Raw genomic sequence first — 23,158 nt, forward strand, 5'->3', positions numbered from 1 at the left:
ATGCTAATGGCATTAATGAAAAGAATTTGCGAAATGAAGACTGAAGTTTCCATCTGAGACATTGGAAGACGCTAAAACCTTATAGACTTGATAGTGTGGAAAGCCTTCTCACAATGCAGTAATAATGGGACATATATTTATAATATCATTATACAAGCTTTAAGTTGAACTATATGTTTAATTAAATATATATCTATCTTTGCTAATAAATGCTGAAAACCATTTATTTCAATCTGCTGAGTGATTAGGGCCAGAAATTTCCTGTAGGGGCCATCACCAGGGCTGGATTTACCAATAGGCTAGGCAGGCTGAAACCTAGAGCCTCGAAGTTTGTATTTCTTTTGAAAACTTGACATATTTAAACCCTACGAAATGTATATATATCTATCAAGCTTTTCAGAGTGGAAAATTCTGTACACAACTGGTTTCAACCACAGCATCATAACAAGGGAAAATATTATTAGGCGCATTCTGCTTGAAGTTTCTATGTTAAAGTATGGCTGTAGCGGTTGTTGGATCAAAGAAATTGAAAGCAAAACTGCCTCAAGTAAATTATCATTCTTTTAATTAAAAATTCACACCCATGAATGAGGAGATTAGGAGAACGAAAAATTTAATGCACTCATATTTTTAAATTTTAAGCAATGACATGTAGTGCTGTTTAGAGAGAAATTCTGAGCTCAAAAATATGAAGGGGCCTCTCATGGTCTAAATCCAGCCCTGAACATCACCAATTTTGGGATAGGTACATGGTGTCAACAAGACACAACATATGAACTCAGTTAGGCCATTGGATTTTGAAAACTGTACCAGAAATGTACATAGTTGCATGGAATTCATGAAATATATAACATCCAATAAAAACCAAAATAGGTCTTTCGTTTAACGCCAGTTGTGGTCCCGGTACCGGTATTCCAGTATTCTGTTATCACAAGCAGTTTCCACAGAGCACGGCGCGTTGGCAGAATCTCATGGTCTAGTGAGAATGACATCATCGGAAACGCCGCGATCATTAAAATTTTAATAAACGATTATCAAATATCTTGACCATGTTTATCATGATAAAAATATCAAAAATAAGGTAAAAAATATTCTATCCTCAAAACTACACACGTATACGATGAAACATATCTAGAAAATCCCAAAAAATGCAAATTTCTGCTCTGGTGATCACATTTCCCATAAGATCTGATGTTAAAAAAAAATTTTTACATCACTTTTATTTTCGCGCGTAGGATGGGTTTTAAATGACTAAGGTCTAATATGTCGTATAATTAGCGAGTTATTAATCGGAATTAATTAGTGATGGGACACAAAGTGTCACTAGGGAGTAAGAGCGCTGTTTTGGGGATCCCCTAACTTTCGCTCGATAAGTCTTCGGTCTCTGACCGATATTCTCGTTATGATGTCATAAAGAATAAATTCACAAGCAGGTGAAGATAGATAAAAACTAAAAAAAAATTAAACAGAGAGATAGCGACAGCAGGATTACTCGTTTGATAAATGACCGTATAATCAGAATTTTCACGCTCGCAAAATATCTGCAGCAAGACCTTAGCTTATGATAATTTACCGCGAAAAACTTTTGTGTTCGCTTGCTTCAAAAGAGTTTGTATAAACAATATCCAGAAAGTATCTATTTAAAGAGAGGGTCATTAGGTGAGCTAGCAAATAGTTCAAGTTGATAATTCGTACGAAAGAAGTCTAAGCAAAGAAATTTGCTGAATATTTATTATAATGGGATGTATTAACAACATTCTAGTACTTTATAACAAATGCAAAATATCAAAATCAATTATAAATTGAGACAGCGTAAATTGACACAAGAAGGTATTCAAGAATATAATTTACATAACAAGATGAGTTTGATGACCTTCTGTGTACTGTGTGCTAACCTTACGAATAATAAAAAAAGCTTTTATAAGCCTATGGCCCATAATTCATGAATAATCTACATCAATTGACCGGAGTTAACTGATCAGTGTTTGAAAATATCCTAATTTTTAGTTCTTGAGTCTGTAGGACTTACCAAAACACGAAGAGCGTACAAAGTTCTTGTAGTAAATCGAGAAGTGACTTGAATACCAATTTTTGAAACTCACCATAACTTCGAAATGACATGATTTGTGTTACAAAATTCTTAAATTATAGGCTGCCCTATACTTGATCCTATGACTATCGAAGACATTGTGAAAATCAGAACCGAAGTTCCGTAATGTGTACTTAAAAATGATTGAACGGAAATATACGAATGAAAAATGATATATAAATGATTAAGTTTATTGTTTCAGGAGATAACCCTCTCGATTCCTCCTATTCAAGTATCATCGTGTTGACTGTTTATCAAGAAATTATACCGATTCTAATTTTAATGCTATTGGGACAGAAACTCATGGTAGAAAATTCTGGGAATAAATCGTTTTGATTTGGGACATGACTTATTTCGTGGACGTGTTTTCAAAGGTCTACAACCACTGATTTGCGATTGAGTTGATCAGCCATTACATGAGGCAACAACAGTCAACAACAAAAAATACGTTTAATTAACTAATAGTGGGATGTTGTTCCAGGTGCAATAGTCTATCACTAAGACCTTGCAAGGTTGCTTGGAATGATTTTGATTTTATTCTAGAAACGCAATCCAATATGAAACTTTATCATACATTTGCTGTGAGTTGGTGAGAATAATTTAGTATTGGGTAGTGGAATGGCCCAGCTCAATAGGATTTCTATGAATGGTTATAGCAGTTAGCCATTGTCAAATATTTTTTTGGTAATGTATCGAACTTTTATATAATATAATACTATATTGAATTCTTATCTTAATACAATTGTTCTACGATGTTCATAATATACTTATATTGGGTTAGCTGTGATCTGAAATATTATTTATTGAGTTTTCTTATCATTTTTGGCAAACATTTTTTTTTTATCAAATCTATTCATTTATTTCTATTTTGTTATAGGGTTGGCACATTATTTGCTGTCTACAAACTTGAAGTACGTTGAGAAAAGGATAGGTTTTGGGAAAGAAATATATTTTCAAGTTTGCGATAGAAGCCTCGACTACTGTATTTGTTAGCGCTTAATGTAGGCTGGCCTCGTAGCCTTTGGTTCGAACGAAAACAACTTCCCAGGATTAAATTATCTCTGCACAGTAACGCGATTGAGTGGATACTACCATATAACCGTAAGGTGTTTGGAATAAATCAAAATAATTCAAATATGCACTAGTTTAAACGAATTAATAACTTCGTACATAAGTTCGTCGCTAAGTCGTAACATAATATAAATATATGATAACGGAAATCAATGGTGACAATTTGTAATAAAATACGAATAAAAATTCCTGATTTCAAAATAGTCTGAAATAAAACATAAATAAGATATTGCACTTGAAGGATATATATACTAACCTACAGATATGACCTTGTGATCAAGTATTGAGTGATTCTAAAACAAACGAAACTTTACTATCGTTGTGTGGAAGCATTAAATTTCTCCCTCATCAGCGTACAGGAAGTTACGGTCTAAATAAAAAAGGTAAACTCACATCTTTTCTTGTAAGTTTGTTCTCTGCATAGTGTATATCTTGCTGGCCTCCTTCTCCTCCTTGTAGGAATTTAGGTTATTGGACTTCACACTTGTGACGTGATGCGGTAAACGAGCGGTCGCTAGTTCGGATATTGCTTGTTATCTTGAATGAAAATAACAAAATTTATTCGTTCTGTTTTGTTCATTATGTCGCCATGCAGAACCAATAGTATAGCAAATTCAGTTGATTGAAAACGATGATAAATGAGAGGGAAGATTAGTCGGTTTCACTAACCATTCAAACATATTTTTTCAAAGTCAAATTTCATTGTCAAAATTCCATCGCCGAAACCCCGGCGGTTGCCATAGGCGCTGACGGAGCACCGGTAATGAACGGATATTAACGCGGACCCGCAATGCAAATACAGGAAAAGCATCCTCTCGGGTTGCACGCAACTTTGTGACGCCCATGGACTTATTTTAGTTATGGTACATTACATCAAAACGGTCACTGCCGGCCAGTACGTAATCGCTAAGACGCTTCAAACAAATTTTTAGTGGAAACCACGGAGATATCTTTTATATATTGCGCAAAACGAAAGTACCCTGGTGGGCCTCTCATGACTACATATATGCTTTAACGGCAATTAACGGTCATGCAAATAGGAAAGCGTTAACCCCACGAAATACACGAACGCATGGCGCGGAACATCAGTGTTACACAAAATATCGGTTGATAATCACTGACATATTATGTTATTTGCGATGACGTTTGACGTTTGCACGCAGACAATGTGGGCGTATCTAGCGAATCTTGGAGAAGCGCAAGAAAGAAAGTATTCTTGTGAGACTCTCATGGTTGCATCTAACTGAACGGAAATTTACTGGTCTGGCAGATAGAAAGGCATCAAGACCAAGAAACACCTGAATGCCTATCACAGAACACCAGTGCTCCGCGGAACATCGCTTAACAATCGCTGACATATATTATTTATGAAGATATTTGACGTGTTAGGCAGCCAATGTGGTCGTATCTGACGGAACAAAGTGGTATGTCCATAGTTTTGCAATCAATCTCGATAATCGCTAAATTGGAAGCGCGCTGATCAGACGACTTGCTTCAAACTGGCTTAGTATTTGTTGTAAATCAGTGTTTTTGTGTCCAATGATTGTAGTATTCGTGAGTTAGCACAAAGAAATAACAGTATGTATTAAAAATATAACTTGAGGTCAACATAAACGTTCTCAATTGCGAATGAAAAACAAGTTTTGGCTGCAGGTTGAGACTGTATAAAAAGCAAATTAGCATAGTAGGCTAACACTGCAGGTTTGCTAATTTAGTCATACAAGCTGAATTAAAGTTACTTTGGAGTATACTTCGCTAATTGTAGTGCGTGAAGACTCAGAACATATACGGTATCTATATACTGTATATATTGTATGATTTTAATCTGTATATGATTTTATGCCAATATGTTGCTTATTATGTTTATTGTTTTAGCAGATAACTCTCCAGATTCAATTTGGTGTATCATCTTGTTGTCCTATTTTCAAAAAATTGCAACGGTTCTATGTTGAATTGTATTGGGACATCCAAGCTGAGACACAGACAAGAAGCCGGGCCATTTTGCTTGTAATTAATAATAATAAATCGTTTAGTTTAGTAGCCCTTGCATATTCAACGCGTTGTCAAATATCCCCGATAAACCGATAAAAAACTTTCTTTATCGGCTTCCCGAAAGTTAGTTAGAGATAGCGATAGTAGGATTACTCGTTTGATAAATGACCGTATAATCAGACTTTTCACGCTCGCAAAATATCTGCAGCAAGACCAAATAGCTTATGATAATTTACCTCGAAAAACTTTTGTATTCGCTTGCTTCAAGAGAGTTTGTATAAACAATATCACAAAAAGTATCTGTTTGAAGAGAGGGTCATTAGGTGAGCTAGCAAATAGTTCAAGTCGATAATTCATACGAAAGAAGTCTAAGCAAAGAAATTTGCTGAATATTTATTATAATGGGGTGTATTAACAACGTTCTAGTACTTTATAACAAATGCAAGATATCAATATCAATTATAAATTGAGACAGCGTAAATTGACACAAGAAGGTTTTCAAGAATATAATTTAAATATTTAAATAACAAGATAAGTTTGACGACCTTCTGTGTACTGTGTGCTAACCTTATAACGAATATTAAAAAAGCTTTTATAAGCCTATGGCCCATAATTCATGAATAATCTACATCAATTGACCGGAGTTAACTGATCAGTGTTTGAAAATATCCTAATTTTTAGTTCTTGACGAAGAGCGTACACAGTTCTTGTAGTAAATCGAGAAGTGACTTGAATACCAATTTTTGAAACTCACCATAACTTCGAAATGACATGATTTGTGTTACAAAATTCTCAAATTATAGGCTATATTTGATCCTATGACTATCGAGGACATTGTGAAAATCAGAACCTAAGTTCCGTAATATGTACTTAAACATGATTGAACGGAAATATATAAATAAAAAATGATATATAAATGATTAAGTTTATTGTTTCGGGAGATAATCCTCTCGATTCCTATTCAAGTATCATCGTGTTGACTGTTTATCAAGAAATTATACCGATTCTAATTTTAATGCTATTGGGACAGAAACTCATGGTACTAAATTCTGGGAATAAATCGTTTTGATTTGGGACATGACTTATTTCGTGGACGTGTTTTCAAAGGTCTACAACCACTGATTTGCGATTGAGTTGATCAGCCATTACATTAGGCAACAACAGTCACTGACTCTGATGATTTGACTGCTTTCTTCGACATGGATTCTATGAATCTGACTAACGCCACTCGTTCCCTAATACTGTTAATCATTTTAGTGAAATTGAATGAAAACAAAATACGTTTGACCAATAGTGTGATGTTGTTCCAGGTGCAATAGTCTATCACTAAGACCTGGAATAATTTTGATTTTAATCCAGAAACGTAATCCAATATGAAACTTTATCATACATTTGCTGTGAGTTGGTGAGAATAATTTCGTATTGGGTAGTGGAATGGCCCAGCTCAAATAGGATTTCTATGAATGGCTATAGCATTTAGCCATTGTCAAATATTTTTTTTTGTAATGTATCTAACTTTTATATAATATAATGCTATATTGAATTCTTATCTTAATACATTTGTTCTACGATGTTCATAGTATACTTATATTGGGTTAGTCGTGATCTGAAATAATAAAGAATATGTTTTCTTATCATTTTTGGAAAAAAAAATCTTATTCAATCTGTTCATTTTTTTCTATTTTCTTATAAGCTTGGCACATTATTTGCTGTCTACAAACTCGAAGTACGTTGAGTAACGGATAGGTTTTGGGAGAGAAATATATTTTCAAGTTTGCGATAGAAGCCTCGACTACTGTTTTTGTTAGCGTTTAATGTAGGCTGGCCTCGTAGCCTTTGGTTCGAATCGAACAAAAACAACTTCCCAGGACTAAATTATTTTCGCACAGTAACGCGATTGAGTGGATACTACCATGTAACCGCAATGTGTTTGGAATCAATCAAAATAATTCAAATATGCACTCGTTTAAACGAAATAATAACTCCGTACATAAGTTCGTCGCTAAGTCGTAACATAATATATAATAAAGGAAATCAATGGTGACAAGATTTGCAATAAATACGAATAAAAATTCCTGATTTCAAAATAGTCTGAAATAAAACATATCTAAGATATTGCACTTGAAGGATATATATGCTAACCTGCAGATATGAGTTTGTATTCAAGTATTGAGTGATTCTAAAACAAACGAAACATTACTATCGTTGTGTGAAAGCAATAAATTTCTCCCTTATCAGCGTACAGGGAGTTACGGCCTAAATAAAAAAGCTAAACTCACATCTTTTATTGTAAGTTTGTTCTCTGTAGTGTAATATCTTCTTGGATATTCCGCGACGAGCGGTCGCTAGTTTGGATATCGCTGTTTATCTTGAATGAAAATAAAATTTATTCGTTCCGACTTGTTCATTATGTCGTCATACAGAACCGATAGTGTAGCGAATTCAGGTGATTGAAAACGATAATAAATGAGAGGGAAGTTAGTCGATTTTACTAACCATTCAAATATATTTTTTCAAAGTCTAATATTCACAGCTTACTACCCTACATTGGTGCTGTCGCTGGAGGTGTATTGTAGCTAGATCTAGATATTTTGTTCACAATCTAGTAAAATTTGGAATCTAAAATCTAGATCTCACATGGTGAATTACGGCCCGCGCGCCATAGCAACATACGACATACATTCTGTCAGCTGTCATACAACACCACTAACCAAAGAAGCATTATTGGCAGGACAAAAAGTGAGTTACGAAGCATTCATCTTGTAAAGTCAAAAATTGGGAAAATATAGTCAGGCTAAAACGGAGCCAAGCCTCATACTTAAAAAATGGTACAGCTTTCTTCGACTTCATATACGTATCCGAGAATCTAGCTAAACGGTGGCTCTTTCGTGTGTATCGCTAGGTATTTGGAATGGAACAAAACACAGATTATATGTTTTATTCCACTCCAATGCCGTTATATTAGCAGTTGCAGTTTGATATATTAAATATAAAAAAAACTAAACAGAGAGAAAGGGAATATAATTGTACTCGCAGCTAGTATATTCTACCCTTACCAAAATGTCAGTACTTCTACGGGAAAATCGGAGCCTGCATTTGCATTTGGCGGATTGTTTTCGTGATCGAAGCCTGTGGAAACTAACCGTGGACTGGGGAAGCACGATAGCAGTGCAGATCATATGCTGTTGGCTACCTCTAGATAAAACTATGAAGACTATAGGAAGTGGAAGTTAAAGGCGTATAAAACATGCTGAACAATTTTCCGTTGTCTCCCTAAACAGAGAATATTCAAAAATGCTTCTAAAATTTCACCGATTATTTTGTACGCATACAATGGCGTATAGGTCAGGGGTCATGATGAGATCGAAGAGTCCGATAATGCCGAAAAATCACGCAAGGAAAGAGTCTGAGCTATGGCTGAAGAAGTTCAGGAACAGATTGGAATTTGCGTCCAGTGTCAGGTTGCAATCGATCACGATCGACAAATCCTAGTCAATGCTGGGCGATTTGTCTTCGGACGGTGGATCATGATGGGAAGTCGCTGGAACATTTCAACGAGCTCGTGCGCCTCAAGGAGAGTGGGGATGCATCTACAATTGCAGCTATTGCATCCATCGTCGAAACCACGGCGATTGCCATATGCGCTGACTGAGCATCCGTGATGAGCGGAAATTATCGCGCACCTGCGGTGCAAATACAGCAGCGTTTCTCAAACTGTATGCCGGGGCACACTAGTGTGGCGCAAGATATTATCAGTTCTGCCGCGGATCTTTTTCAAATTTTAGAAAAAGAGCTATTGGTTATACACCAAAGCATGCATACAACGGGCAATCCTGTAAAACTTGAGTATTAGACTGGTGATATTACTGCATTTGCATATGATTGAATAAGGGCGATTGTCACGTCGTAATTGCACTGTTATGTCATAATGTATTTGTAAACAAGCTGTCCAACTTTCACCATGTTGACGTGCGCAATAATTTAGGCTAACAGAAAAACAAGTTTGGACGAGTTTTGGTTATCTGCTTATAACTCAATCATAACTCTATACAATCATATATCTCTATAACTCAATTCCATCATCGGTGCAAAATCCATCAAAAATTATCTTGTCATTTGCATCTCCATGGCTCTGTGCACAGTGACATGGGCACTCTGCTGTGACTTTAATTAAAAGCGAAAATAGACAGCGGCAGAACCTCGTTTCAATTGTTTCTCAAAACAGGCAGGAATTAACGGTCTTGCAAATAGAAAGGTGCCAGGACCAAGAAACACCTGAATGCCCCTCGCGAAACACCAGTGTTCCGCGGAACATCGCTTGATAATGGCTGAGGTATGTTATCGATGAAGACGTTTGACGTATTACGCAGCCAATGTGGGCGTATCTGACGGAACAAAGTGGTATTTTGATAGTTTAGCAATCAATCTCGATAATTGCAAAATTGAAAGCGCGCGGATCAGACTATTTGGTTCAGTCTGGCTTAGTATTCGGTGTAAGTCAGTGTTTTGGTGTTCATTATTGGTTGTAGTATTCTTGAGTGAGAGGAAAGTATACAATATGTATGTATAATGTTATAACTTATTCTCAATTGCGAATAAAACACAATTCTCGACTGCAGGTTGGGACTGTATAATAAGCAAATTAGCATAGTAGGCTAACACTGCAGATTTGCTACTTTAGTCATACAAGCTGAATTAAAGTTACTTTGAAGTATACTTCGCATGGCTGTATTGCGTGAAGATTCAGAACATACGGTATGTATATACTTATATTATGTATGATTACAATCTGTATATACTTTTATGTCAATATGTTATGTGCTGATTATGTTTATTGTTTTAGCAGATAACCTTCCCAATGAACCAGTTCTAAGGCGAATTCTATGTCACAACAAGCTGAGGCACAAACAAGAAGCCGGGTCATTTTGTTTGTGATTAACAATAATAAATCGTTTAGTTTTTATTATTCCTTGCATATTAGGCGGGTTGTCAAAAGTCTCCGATGAAACGGATGAAAAGCTTTCTTTATCAGCTTCCCGAAAGGTTCAAAGAAGACTAATTAGAAAGCTGAACTCGCATATTTTATTATCCTTTTCCTCTCTGTTTATATTGTTGATCTTCTCTATCATAAGAGTTTTATATCTTGTTCAGACTCCACATTCGTCGAAAAATAGGGTAGATGGAGCTGTCCTTTCAGTGTATCGCTTGTTTTCTAGATTCTGGAATAAAAAGAACACATGTTATATTATGTTTTGTCTCACTCATTATGATGTCATAAAGCATATATTCACAAGAAGATGAAGAATTAAAAATAATCTAAGCAGAGAGATATCGATGGTACGATTACTCGCGTTATATATGTGCCTGTAGAATCGGAAATTTTCACGCTCGCAAAATATCTGCAGCAAGACCAAATAGCTAGTGATAATTTACCACGAAAATCTCAATGTTCGCCAGCTTGTGGCGAGTTTGTATAAAGAATATAACAAAAAGTATCTATTTGAAGAAGGTGCCATTAGGTGATCTAACAAGTTGTTCAAGTCGATCATCCTTACCACAGAAGTCTAATTGAAGACATTTGCTGAATATTTAAGATAATAGGATGCATTAAAGACATTTTAATACTTTATTGGAAATGCAAAACTTCACAGTTCGATATCAATTAAAAATTGAAACAACGTAAATTGACACAAAAAGATAATTCAAGAATATAATCTAATCTCTGTGAGGCATAGAAACTGATGCAATTAAAAACCAAATCATATTTATTTACCAAGATAAGTTTAACAAAATAATAAGATATAATGAGATATAATAAAATGCTATATTGAATTCTTATCTTAATAAAGTTGTTCTACGATGTTCATAATATACTTATACTGGGTTAGCGGTGATCTGAAATATTATTTATTGAGTTTTCTTATTATTTTTGGCAAACATTTTTTTTTATCAAATCTATTCATTATTTTCTATTTTGTTATAGGCTTGGCACATTATTTGCTGTCTACAAACTCGAAGTACGTTGAGGAACGGATAGGTTTTGGGAGAGAAATATATTTTCAAGTTTGCGATAGAAGCCTCGACTACTGTTTTTGTTAGAGTTTAATGTAGGCTGGCCGCGTAGCCTTTGGTTCGAACAAAAACAACTTCCCAGGATTAAATTATTTTCGCACAGTAACGCGATTGAGTATATACTATCATATAACCGTAATGTGTTTGGAATAAATCACAATAATTCAAATATGCACTAGTTTAAACGAATTAATAACTTCGTACATAAGTTCGTCGCTAAGTCGTAAAATAATATAAATATATGATAAAGAAAATCAATGGTGACAATTTGCAATAAAATACGAATGAAAATTCCTGATTTCAAAATAGTCTGAAACAAAATATATCTAAGATATTGCACTTGAAAGATATATATACTAACCTACAGATATGACCTTGTGATCGAGTATTGAGTGATTCTAAAACAAACGAAACTTTACTATCGTTGTGTGGAAGCATTAAATTTCTCCCTCATCAGCGTACAGGAAGTTACGGTCTAAATAAAAAAGCTAAACTCACATCTTTTCTTGTAAGTTTGTTCTCCGCATAGTGTATATCTTGCTGGCCTCCTTCTCCTCCTTGTAGGAATTTAGGTTATTGGACTTCACACTTGTGACGTGATGCGGTAAACGAGCGGTCGCTAGTTTGGATATTGCTTGTTATCTTGAATGAAAATACCAAAATTTATTCGTTCTGATTTGTTCATTATGTCGCCATACAGAACCAATAGTATAGCGAATTGATTGAAAACGATGATAAATGAGAGGGAAGATTAGTCGATTTTATTAACCATTCAAATATATTTTTTCAAAGTCAAATTTCATTGTCAAAATTCCATCGCCGAAACCCCGGCGGTTGCCATAGGCGCTGACGGAGCACCGGTAATGAACGGATATTAACGCGGACCCGCAATGCAAATACAGGGAAAGCATCCTCTCGTGTTGCACGCAACTTTGTGATGCCCACGGACTTATTTTAGTTATGGTACATTACATCAAAACGGTCACTGCCGGCCAGTACGTAATCGCTAAGACGATTCAAAAAATTTTTTAGTGGAAACCACGGAGATATCTTTTATATATTGCGCAAAACGAAAGTACCCTGGTGGGCCTCTCATGACTACATATATGCTTTAACGGCAATTAACGGTCATGTAAATAGGAAAGCGTTACCTCCACGAAATATACGAACGCATTGCGCGGAACATCAGTGTTACGCGAAATATCGGTTGATAATCACTGACATAATATGTTATTTGCGATGACGTTTGACGTTTTCACGCAAACAATGTGGGCGTATCTAGCAAATCTTGGAGAAGCGCAAGAAGGAAAGTATTCTTGTGAGACTCTCGTGGTTGCATCTACCTGAACGGAAATTTACTGGTCTGGCAAATAGAAAGGCATAAAGACCAAGAAACACCTGAATGCCTATCACGGAACACCAGTGCTCCGCGGAACATCGCTTAACAATCGCTGACATATATTATTTATGAAGATATTTGACGTGTTAGGCAGCCAATGTGGTCGTATCTGACGGAACAAAGTGGTATGTCCATAGTTTTGCAATCAATCTCGATAATTGCTAAATTGGAAGCGCGCTGATCAGGCGACTTGGTTCAGTCTGGCTTAGTATTTGTTGTAAATCAGTGTTTTTGTGTTCAATGATTGTAGTATTCGTGAGTTAGCAGAAAGAAATAACAGTATGTATTAAAAATCTAACTTGAGGTCAACATAAACGTTCTCAATTGCGAATGAAAAACAAGTTTTGGCTGCAGGTTGAGACTGTATAATAAGCAAATTAGCATAGTAGGCTAACACTGCAGGTTTGCCAATTTAGTCATACAAACTGAATTAAAGTTACTTTGGAATATACTTCGCTGAAGACTCAGAACATATGCGGTATCTATATACTGTATATATTGTATGATTTCAATCTGTAAATGATTTTATGCCAATATGTTGCTTATTATGTTTATTGTTTTAGCAGATAACTCTTCAGATTCAATTTGATGTATCATCTTGTTGTCGTATTTTCAAAAAATTGCAACGGTCCTATGTTGAATTGTATTGGGACATCCAAGCTGAGACACGGACGAGAAGCCGGGCCATTTTGCTTGTAATTAATAATAATAAATCGTTTAGTTTAGTAGCCCTTGCATATTGAACGCGTTGTCAAATGTCTCCGATAAACCGATAAAAAACTTTCTTTATCGGCTTCCTGAAATTTACAAAATAGACTAATTAGAATGCTGAACTCACATCTTTTTTTATACTTTTTCTCTCTGTTTATCTTGTTGATCTTCTTCGTCATATGAGATTTGGTGTCTTTTTCAGACTCCGCATTTGTCGGAAATGCGGGTAGGTGAGCTGTGCTTTCAGTGTTTCGCTTGTTTTTAGATTCTAGAATAAAAAAAAAGGTTATATTATGTTTGTTCCACTCATTACTTATCGATTTTCATCGGTAAGTATGTTGATAGGTATTTGTCTGTCTGTCTGTTAGATGCACGCGATATCTCACGAAAGCGGGATTATAATACGCGACATTTTAATACTTTATTGGAAATGCAAAACTTCACAGTTCGATATCAATTAAAAATTGAAACAACGTAAATTGACACAAAAAGATAATTCAAGAATATAATCTAATCTCTGTGAGGCATAGAAACTGATGCAATTAAAAACCAAATCATATTTATTTACCAAGATAAGTTTAACAAAATAATAAGATATAATGAGATATAATAAAATGCTATATTGAATTCTTATCTTAATAAAGTTGTTCTACGATGTTCATAATATACTTATACAGGGTTGGCGGTGATCTGAAATATTATTTATTGAGTTTTCTTATCATTTTTGGCAAACATTTTTTTTTTATCAAATCTATTCATTATTTTCTATTTTGTTATAGGCTTGGCACATTATTTGCTGTCTACAAACTCGAAGTACGTTGAGGAACGGATAGGTTTTGGGAGAGAAATATATTTTCAAGTTTGCGATAGAAGCCTCGACTACTGTTTTTGTTAGAGTTTAATGTAGGCTGGCCGCGTAGCCTTTGGTTCGAACAAAAACAACTTCCCAGGATTAAATTATTTTCGCACAGTAACGCGATTGAGTATATACTATCATATAACCGTAATGTGTTTGAAATAAATCACAATAATTCAAATATGCACTAGTTTAAACGAATTAATAACTTCGTACATAAGTTCGTCGCTAAGTCGTAACATAATATAAATATATGATAAAGAAAATCAATGGTGACAATTTGCAATAAAATACGAATGAAAATTCCTGATTTCAAAATAGTCTGAAACAAAATATATCTAAGATATTGCACTTGAAAGATATATATACTAACCTACAGATATGACCTTGTGATCGAGTATTGAGTGATTCTAAAACAAACGAAACTTTACTATCGTTGTGTGGAAGCATTAAATTTCTCCCTCATCAGCGTACAGGAAGTTACGGTCTAAATAAAAAAGCTAAACTCACATCTTTTCTTGTAAGTTTGTTCTCTGCATAGTGTATATCTTGCTGGCCTCCTTCTCCTCCTCGTAGGAATTTAGGTTATTGGACTTCACACTTGTGACGTGATGCGGTAAACGAGCGGTCGCTAGTTTGGATATTGCTTGTTATCTTGAATGAAAATACCAAAATTTATTCGTTCTGATTTGTTCATTATGTCGCCATACAGAACCAATAGTATAGCAAATTGATTGAAAACGATGATAAATGAGAGGGAAGATTAGTCGATTTTATTAACCATTCAAATATATTTTTTCAAAGTCAAATTTCATTGTCAAAATTCCATCGCCGAAACCCCGGCGGTTGCCATAGGCGCTGACGGAGCACCGGTATTGAACTTATATTAACGCGGACCCGCAATGCAAATACAGGGAAAGCATCCTCTCGTGTTGCATGCAACTTTGTGATGCCCACGGACTTATTTTAGTTATGGTACATTACATCAAAACGGTCACTGCCGGCCAGTACGTAATCGCTAAGACGATTCAAAAATTTTTTTAGTGGAAACCACGGAGATATCTTTTATATATTGCGCAACACGAAAGTACCCTGGTGGGCCTCTCATGACTACATATATGCTTTAACGGCAATTAACGGTCATGTAAATAGGAAAGCGTTAACCCCACGAAATATACGAACGCATTGCGCGGAACATCAGTGTTACGCGAAATATCGGTTGATAATCACTGACATAATATGTTATTTGCGATGACGTTTGACGTTTTCACGCAGACAATGTGGGCGTATCTAGCAAATCTTGGAGAAGCGCAAGAAGGAAAGTATTCTTGTGAGACTCTCGTGGTTGCATCTACCTGAACGGAAATTTACTGGTCTGGCAAATAGAAAGGCATAAAGACCAAGAAACACCTGAATGCCTATCACGGAACACCAGTGCTCCGCGGAACATCGCTTAACAATCGCTGACATATATTATTTATGAAGATATTTGACGTGTTAGGCAGCCAATGTGGTCGTATCTGACGGAACAAAGTGGTATGTCCATAGTTTTGCAATCAATCTCGATAATTGCTAAATTGGAAGCGCGCTGAACAGGCGACTTGGTTCAGTCTGGCTTAGTATTTGTTGTAAATCAGTGTTTTTGTGTTCAATGATTGTAGTATTCGTGAGTTAGCAGAAAGAAATAACAGTATGTATTAAAAATCTAACTTGAGGTCAACATAAACGTTCTCAATTGCGAATGAAAAACAAGTTTTGGCTGCAGGTTGAGACTGTATAATAAGCAAATTAGCATAGTAGGCTAACACTGCAGGTTTGCCAATTTAGTCATACAAACTGAATTAAAGTTACTTTGGAATATACTTCGCTGAAGACTCAGAACATATGCGGTATCTATATACTGTATATATTGTATGATTTCAATCTGTAAATGATTTTATGCCAATATGTTGCTTATTATGTTTATTGTTTTAGCAGATAACTCTTCAGATTCAATTTGGTGTATCATCTTGTTGTCGTATTTTCAAAAAATTGCAACGGTCCTATGTTGAATTGTATTGGGACATCCAAGCTGAGACACAGACAAGAAGCCGGGCCATTTTGCTTGTAATTAATAATAATAAATCGTTTAGTTTAGTAACCCTTGCATATTGAACGCGTTGTCAAATGTCTCCGATAAACCGATAAAAAACTTTCTTTATCGGCTTCCCGAAATTTACAAAATAGACTAATTAGAATGCTGAACTCACATCTTTTATTATACTTTTTCTCTCTGTTTATCTTGTTGATCTTATTCGTCATAAGAGATTTGGTGTCTTTTTCAGACTCCACATTTGTCGGAAATGCGGGTAGGTGAGCTGTGCTTTCAGTGTTTCGCTTGTTTTTAGATTCTAGAATAAAAAAAAAAAGGTTATATTATGTTTGTTCCACTCATTACTTATCGATTTTCATCGGTAAGTATGTTGATAGGTATTTGTCTGTCTGTCTGTTAGATGCACGCGATATCTCACGAAAGCGGGATTAAATCTGCTCCAGATTTTGCATGTGCATTCATCATATCTCGGACCTGGAGCCTATTGATTTTGGGCGAATTGTGTCGTATAATTAGCGAGTTATTAATCAGAATTAATTATTGATGGGACACAAGGAGTCACTATGGAGTAAGAGCGCTGTTTCGGGGGATCCCCTAAGTTTCGATCGATAAGTCTTCGATCTCTGACCCATATTCTCGTTATGATGTCATAAAGAATAAATTCACAAGCAGGTGAAGATAGATAAAAAATAAAAAAAGTTGAAACAGAGAGATAGCGATAGTAGGATTACTTGTTTGATAAATGACCGTATAATCAGAATTTTCACGCTTGCAAAATATCTGCAGCAAGACCAAATAGCTTATGATAATTTACCTCGAAAAACTTTTGTGTTCGCTTGCTTCAAGAAAGTTTGTATAAACAATATCACAAAAAGTATCTATTTGAAGAGAGAGTCATTAGGTGAGCTAGCAAATAGTTCAAGTCGATAATTCGTACGAAAGAAGTCTAAGCAAAGAAATTTGCTGAATATTTATTATAATGGGATGTATTAACAACGTTCTAGTACTTTATAACAAATGCAAAATATCAATATCAATTACAAATTGAGACAGCGTAAATTGACACAAGAAGGTCTTCAAGAATATAATTTAAATATTTAAATAACAAGATAAGTTTGATGACCTTCTGTGTACTGTGTGCTAACCTTATAACGAATATTAAAAAAGCTTTTATAAGCCTATGGCCCATAATTCATGAATAATCTACATCTATTGACCGGAGTTAACTAATCAGTGTTTGAAAATATCCTAATTTTTAGTTCTTGAGTCTGTAGGACTTACCAAAACACAAAGAGCGTACAAAGTTCTTGTAGTAAATCAAGAAATGACTTGAATACCAATTTTTGAAACTCACCATAACTTCGAAATGTCAGGATTTGTGTTACAAAATTCTCAAATTATAGGCTGCCCTATACTTGATCTTATGACTGTTGAAGACATGGGGAAAAAAACAGAACCGCAATTTCGTAATGTGTACTTAAAAATGATTGAATGGAAATATGTAAATGAAAAATGATATATAAATGATTAAGTTTATTGTTTCAGGAGATAACTCTCCCGATTCCTATTCAAGTATCATCTTGTTGATTGTTTATCAACAAATTACACCGATTCTAATTTTAATGCCATTGAGACAGAATCTCAAGGTACGAGATTATGGGAATAAATCATTTAGGTTTGGCACATAATTTATTTCTTGGGCTTGTTTTCTAGGGTCTACAACCACTGATTTGGGTTTGAGTTGATCAGCCATTATATTAGGCAGCAACAGTCACTGACTGACTCTGATGATTTGACTGCTCTCTTCGACATGGATTCTCTGAATCTGACTAACGCCACTCGTTTAATAATACTGTTATCCCTTCTAGTGACGCATTTTTAATGGAATTGAATTTAAAAAAAATACCTTTGACTAATAATACTGGGATGTTGTTCGAGGTGCAATAGTCTATCACTGAGACCTTGCAAGGTTGCCTGGACGATATTGATTTTAATGTAGAAACGCAATCCAATACGAAAGTTTACCATACATTTACTGTGAGTTGGCGAGAATAACTTCGTATTGGGTAGTGGAATGGCCCAACTCAAATAGGATTTCTATGAATGGTTATAGCAGCTAGCCATTGTCAAATATTTTTTTGGGAATGTATCGAACTTTTATACAATATAATGCTATATTGAATTCTTATCTTAATACCATTGTTCTACGATGTTCATAGTATACTTATATTGGGTTAGTCGTGATCTGAAATAATAAATAATATGTTTTCTTATCATGTTGGGAAAAAAATATCTTATTAAATCTGTTCATTTTTTTTCTTTCTATTTTGTTATATGCTTGGCACAATATTTGCTGTCTACAAACTCGAAGTACGTTGAGTAACGGATAGGTTTTGGGAGAGAAATATATTTTCAAGTTTGCGATAGAAGCCTCGACTACTGTTTTTGTTAGCGTTTAATGTAGGCTGGCCTCGTAGCCTTTGGTTCGAACAAAAACAACTTCCCAGGATTAAATTATCTCTGCACAGTAGCGCGATTGAGTGGATACTACCATATAACCGTAATGTAATTGGAATCAATCAAAATAATTCAAATATGCACTAGTTTAAACGGAATAATAATTTCGTACATAAGTTCGTCACTAAGTCGTAACATAATATATAATAAAGGAAATCAATGGTGACAAGATTTGCAATAAATACGAATAAAAATTCCTGATTTCAAAATAGCCTCAAATAAAACATATCTAAGATATTGCACTTGAAGGATATATATGCTAACCTGCAGATATGAGTTTGTATTCAAGTATTGAGTGATTCTAAAACAAACGAAACATTCCTATCGTTGTGTGAAAGCAATAAATTTCTCCCTTATCAGCGTACAGGAAGTTACGGCCTAAATAAAAAAGCTAAACTCATATTTTTTCTTGTAAGTTTGTTCTCTGTAGTGTATATCTTCTTGGACTTCTTCTCCTCCTTGTAGGAATCCAGGTTCTTGGACTTCACACTTGTGAGGTAATGCGTAGACGAGCGGTCGCTAGTTTGGATATCACTGTTTATCTTGAATGAAAATAAAATTTATTCGTTCCGACTTGTTCATTATGTCGTCATACAGAACCGATAGTGTAGCGAATTCAGGTGATTGAAAACGATAATAAATGAGAGGGAAGATTAGTCGATTTTACTAACCATTCAAATATATTTTTTCAAAGTCTAATATTCACAGCTTACTACCCTACATTGGGGCTGTCGCTGGAGGTGTATTGTAGCTAGATCTAGATATTTTGTTCACAATCTAGTAAAATTTGGAATCTAAAATCTAGATCTCACATGGCAAATTACGGCCCGCGCGCCATAGCAGCATACGACATACATTCTGTCAGCTGTCATATAACACCACTAACCAAAGAAGCGTTATTGGCAGAACAAAAAGTGAGTTACGAAGCATTCATCTTGTAAAGTCAAAAATTGGGAAAATACGTGAATAGATTATATAGTCAGGCTAAAACGGAGCCAAGCCTCATACTTAAAAAATGGTACAGCTTTCTTCGACTTCATATACGTATCCGAGAATCTAGCTAAACGGTGGCTCTTTCGTGTGTATCGCTAGGTATTTTGAATGGAATAAAACACAGATTATATGTTTTATTTCACTCCAATGCCAATATATTAGCAGTTGCAGTTTGATATATAAAATAAAAAAACCTAAACAGAGAGAAAGGGAATATGATTGTACTCGCAGATAGTATATTCTACCCTTACCAAAATGTCAGTACTTCTACGGAAAAATCGGAGTCTGCATTTGCATTTGGCGGATTGTCTTCGTGATCGAAGCCTGTGGAAACTAACCGTGGACTGGGGAAGCACGATAGCAGTGCAGATCATATGCTGTTGGCTACCTCTAGATAAAACTATGGAGACTATTGGAAGTGGAAGTTAAGAGCGTATAAAACATGCTGAACAATTTTCCGTGGTCTCCCTAAACAGAGAATATTCAAAAATGCTTCTAAAATTTCACCGATTATTTTGTACGCATACAATGGCGTATAGGTCAGGGGCCATGATGAGATCGAGGAGTCCGATAATGCTGAAAAATCGCGCAAGGAAAGAGTCTGAGCTATGGCTGAAGAAGTTCAGGAACAGATTGGAATTTGCGACCAATGTCAGGTTGCAATCAATCACGATCGACAAATCCTAGTCAATGCTGGGCGATTTGTCTTCGGACGGTGGATCATGATGGGAAGTCGTGGAACATTTCAACGAGCTTGTGCGCCTCAAGGAGAGTGGGGATGCATCTACAATTGCAGCTATTGCATCCATCGTCGAAACCACGGCGATTGCCATAGGCGCTGACTGAGCATCCGTGATGAGCGGAAATTATCGCGCACCTGCGGTGCAAATACAGCAGCGTTTCTCAAACTGTATGCCGGGGCACACTAGTGTGGCGCAAGATATTATCAGTTCTGCCGCGGATCTTTTCCCAATTTTAGAAAAAGAGCTATTGGTTATACACCAAGGCATGCATACAACGGGCAATTCTGTAAAACTTGAGTATTAGAATGGTAATATTACTGCATTTGCATACGATTGAATAAGGGCAATTGTCACGTTGTAATTGTCACTGTTTTGTCATAATGTATTTGTAAACAAGCTGTCCAACTTCCACCATGTTGACGTGCGCAGTAATTTAGGCTAACAGAAAAACAAGTTTGGACGAGTTTTGGCTATCTGCTTATAACTCAATCATAACTCTATACAATCATATATCTCTATAACTCAATTCCATCATCGGTGCAAAATCCATCAAAAATTATCTTGTCATTTGCATCACCATGGCTCTGTGCACAGTGACATGGGCACTCTGCTGTGACTTTAATTAAAAGCAAAAATAGACAGCGGCAGAACCTCGTTTCAATTGTTTCTCAAAACAGGCAGGAATTAACGGTCTTGCAAATAGAAAGGTGCCAAGACCAAGAAACACCTGAATGCCCCTCACGAAACACCAGTGTTCCGCGGAACATCGCTTGACAATGGCTGAGGTATGTTATCGATGAAGACGTTTGACGTATTACGCAGCCAACGTGGGCGTATCTGACGGAACAAAGTGGTATTTTGATAGTTTAGCAATCAATCTCGATAATTGCAAAATTGAAAGCGCGCGGATCAGACTATTTGGTTCAGTCTGGCTTAGTATTTGGTGTGTGTCAGTGTTTTGGTGTTCAGTATTGGTTGTAGTATTCTTGAGTGAGAGGAAAATATACAATATGTATGTATAAAAGTTATAACTTATTCTAAATTGCGAATAAAACACAATTCTCGACTCGACTCTCGACAGGTTGGGACTGTATAATAAGCAAATTAGCATAGTAGGCTAACACTGCAGATTTGCTACTTTAGTCATACAAGCTGAATTAAAGTTACTTTGGAGTATACTTCGCATGGCTGTATTGCGTGAAGAATCAGAACATAGGGTATGTATATACTTATATTATGTATGATTTCAACCTGTATATACTTTTATGCCAATATGTTATGTGCTGATTATGTTTATTGTTTTAGCAGATAACCTTCCCAATGAACAAGTTCTAAGGCGAATTCTATGTCACATCAAGCTGAGGCACAGACAAGAAGCCGGGTCATTTTGTTTGTGATTAACAATAATAAATCGTTTAGTTTATCATTCCTTGCATATTAGGCGGGTTGTCAAAAGTCTCCGATAAACCGATGAAACGGATGAAAAGCTTTCTTTATCAGCTTCCCGAAAGGTTCAAAGAAGACTAATTAGAAAGCTGAACTCACATATCTTATTATCCTTTTCCTCTCTGTTTATCTTGTTGATCTTCTCTATGATAAGAGTTTTATATCTTGTTCAGACCTCACATTCGTCGAAATAGGGTGGATGGAGCTGTCCTTTCAGTGTATCGATTGTTTTCTAGATTCTGGAATGTTATATTATGTTTTGTCTCACTCATTATGATGTCATAAAGCATATATTCACAAGAAGATGAAGAATTAAAAATAATCTAAGCAGAGAGATATCGATGGTACGATTACTCGCGTTATATATGTGCCTGTAGAATCGGAAATTTTCACGCTCGCAAAATATCTGCAGCAAGACCAAATAGCTAGTGGTAATTTACCACGAAAATCTCAATGTTCGCCAGCTTGTGGCGAGTTTGTATAAAGAATATAACAAAAAGTATCTATTTGAAGAAGGGGCCATTAGGTGATCTAACAAGTTGTTCAAGTCGATCATCCTTACCACAGAAGTCTAATTGAAGACATTTGCTGAATATTTAAGATAATAGAATGCATTAAGGACATTCTAATACTTTATTGGAAATGCAAAACTCCACAGTTCAATATCAATTAAAAATTGAGACAACGTAAATTGACACAAAAAGATAATTCAAGAATATAATCTAATCTCTGTGAGGCATAGAAACTGATGCAATTAAAAAACAAATCATATTTAATTACAAAGATAAGTTTAACCTTCTGTGTACTGTGTGATTACCTTATAACTAGGGCTGGGCATTTTCGAATACCTTGTGATTTCAGAATCGAATCGAATAATATTTTTCGAATCGAATCGAATCTCGAATACTTGAAAATATATAATTGTAAGCGATTTTATTATAGTAATTGGTCCTCTCAACAAATGAATTACCGAAGACATAGAATAAATCACCCAGATAGATTACTGAGCGCTCACACAGAATAACAAACACGTTTTATCAATAACTCACTACAGAAAATAGTCATATGTTAGAATTTCGTTGAAAAGATATGACTCCAATGAAAATAAAATTGGGGAATTCACCTCGACCATTAGCGGAAAGATAAAAACAAGATGGCGGCTATTCGAAATTTAGCT

General features: G+C 35.4%; 1 protein-coding gene across 1 annotated transcript in view; it reads right to left on the reverse strand.

Annotated features, from left to right (window-relative positions):
- LOC120339716 (uncharacterized) overlaps window positions 1–16,513 on the reverse strand; it is a 51,573-nt gene extending 35,060 nt beyond the window's left edge. Inside the window, exon 1 of the mRNA XM_078116465.1 lies at window positions 16,440–16,513. The gene's annotated coding sequence lies outside the window, so the exon portion shown is untranslated. The remainder of the gene's footprint in view (window positions 1–16,439) is intronic.
- Window positions 16,514–23,158: the final 6,645 nt, after the last annotated feature.

This window comes from Styela clava, chromosome 9 (assembly GCF_964204865.1).
Source record: "Styela clava chromosome 9, kaStyClav1.hap1.2, whole genome shotgun sequence".
Taxonomy (NCBI): Eukaryota; Metazoa; Chordata; class Ascidiacea; order Stolidobranchia; family Styelidae; genus Styela; species Styela clava.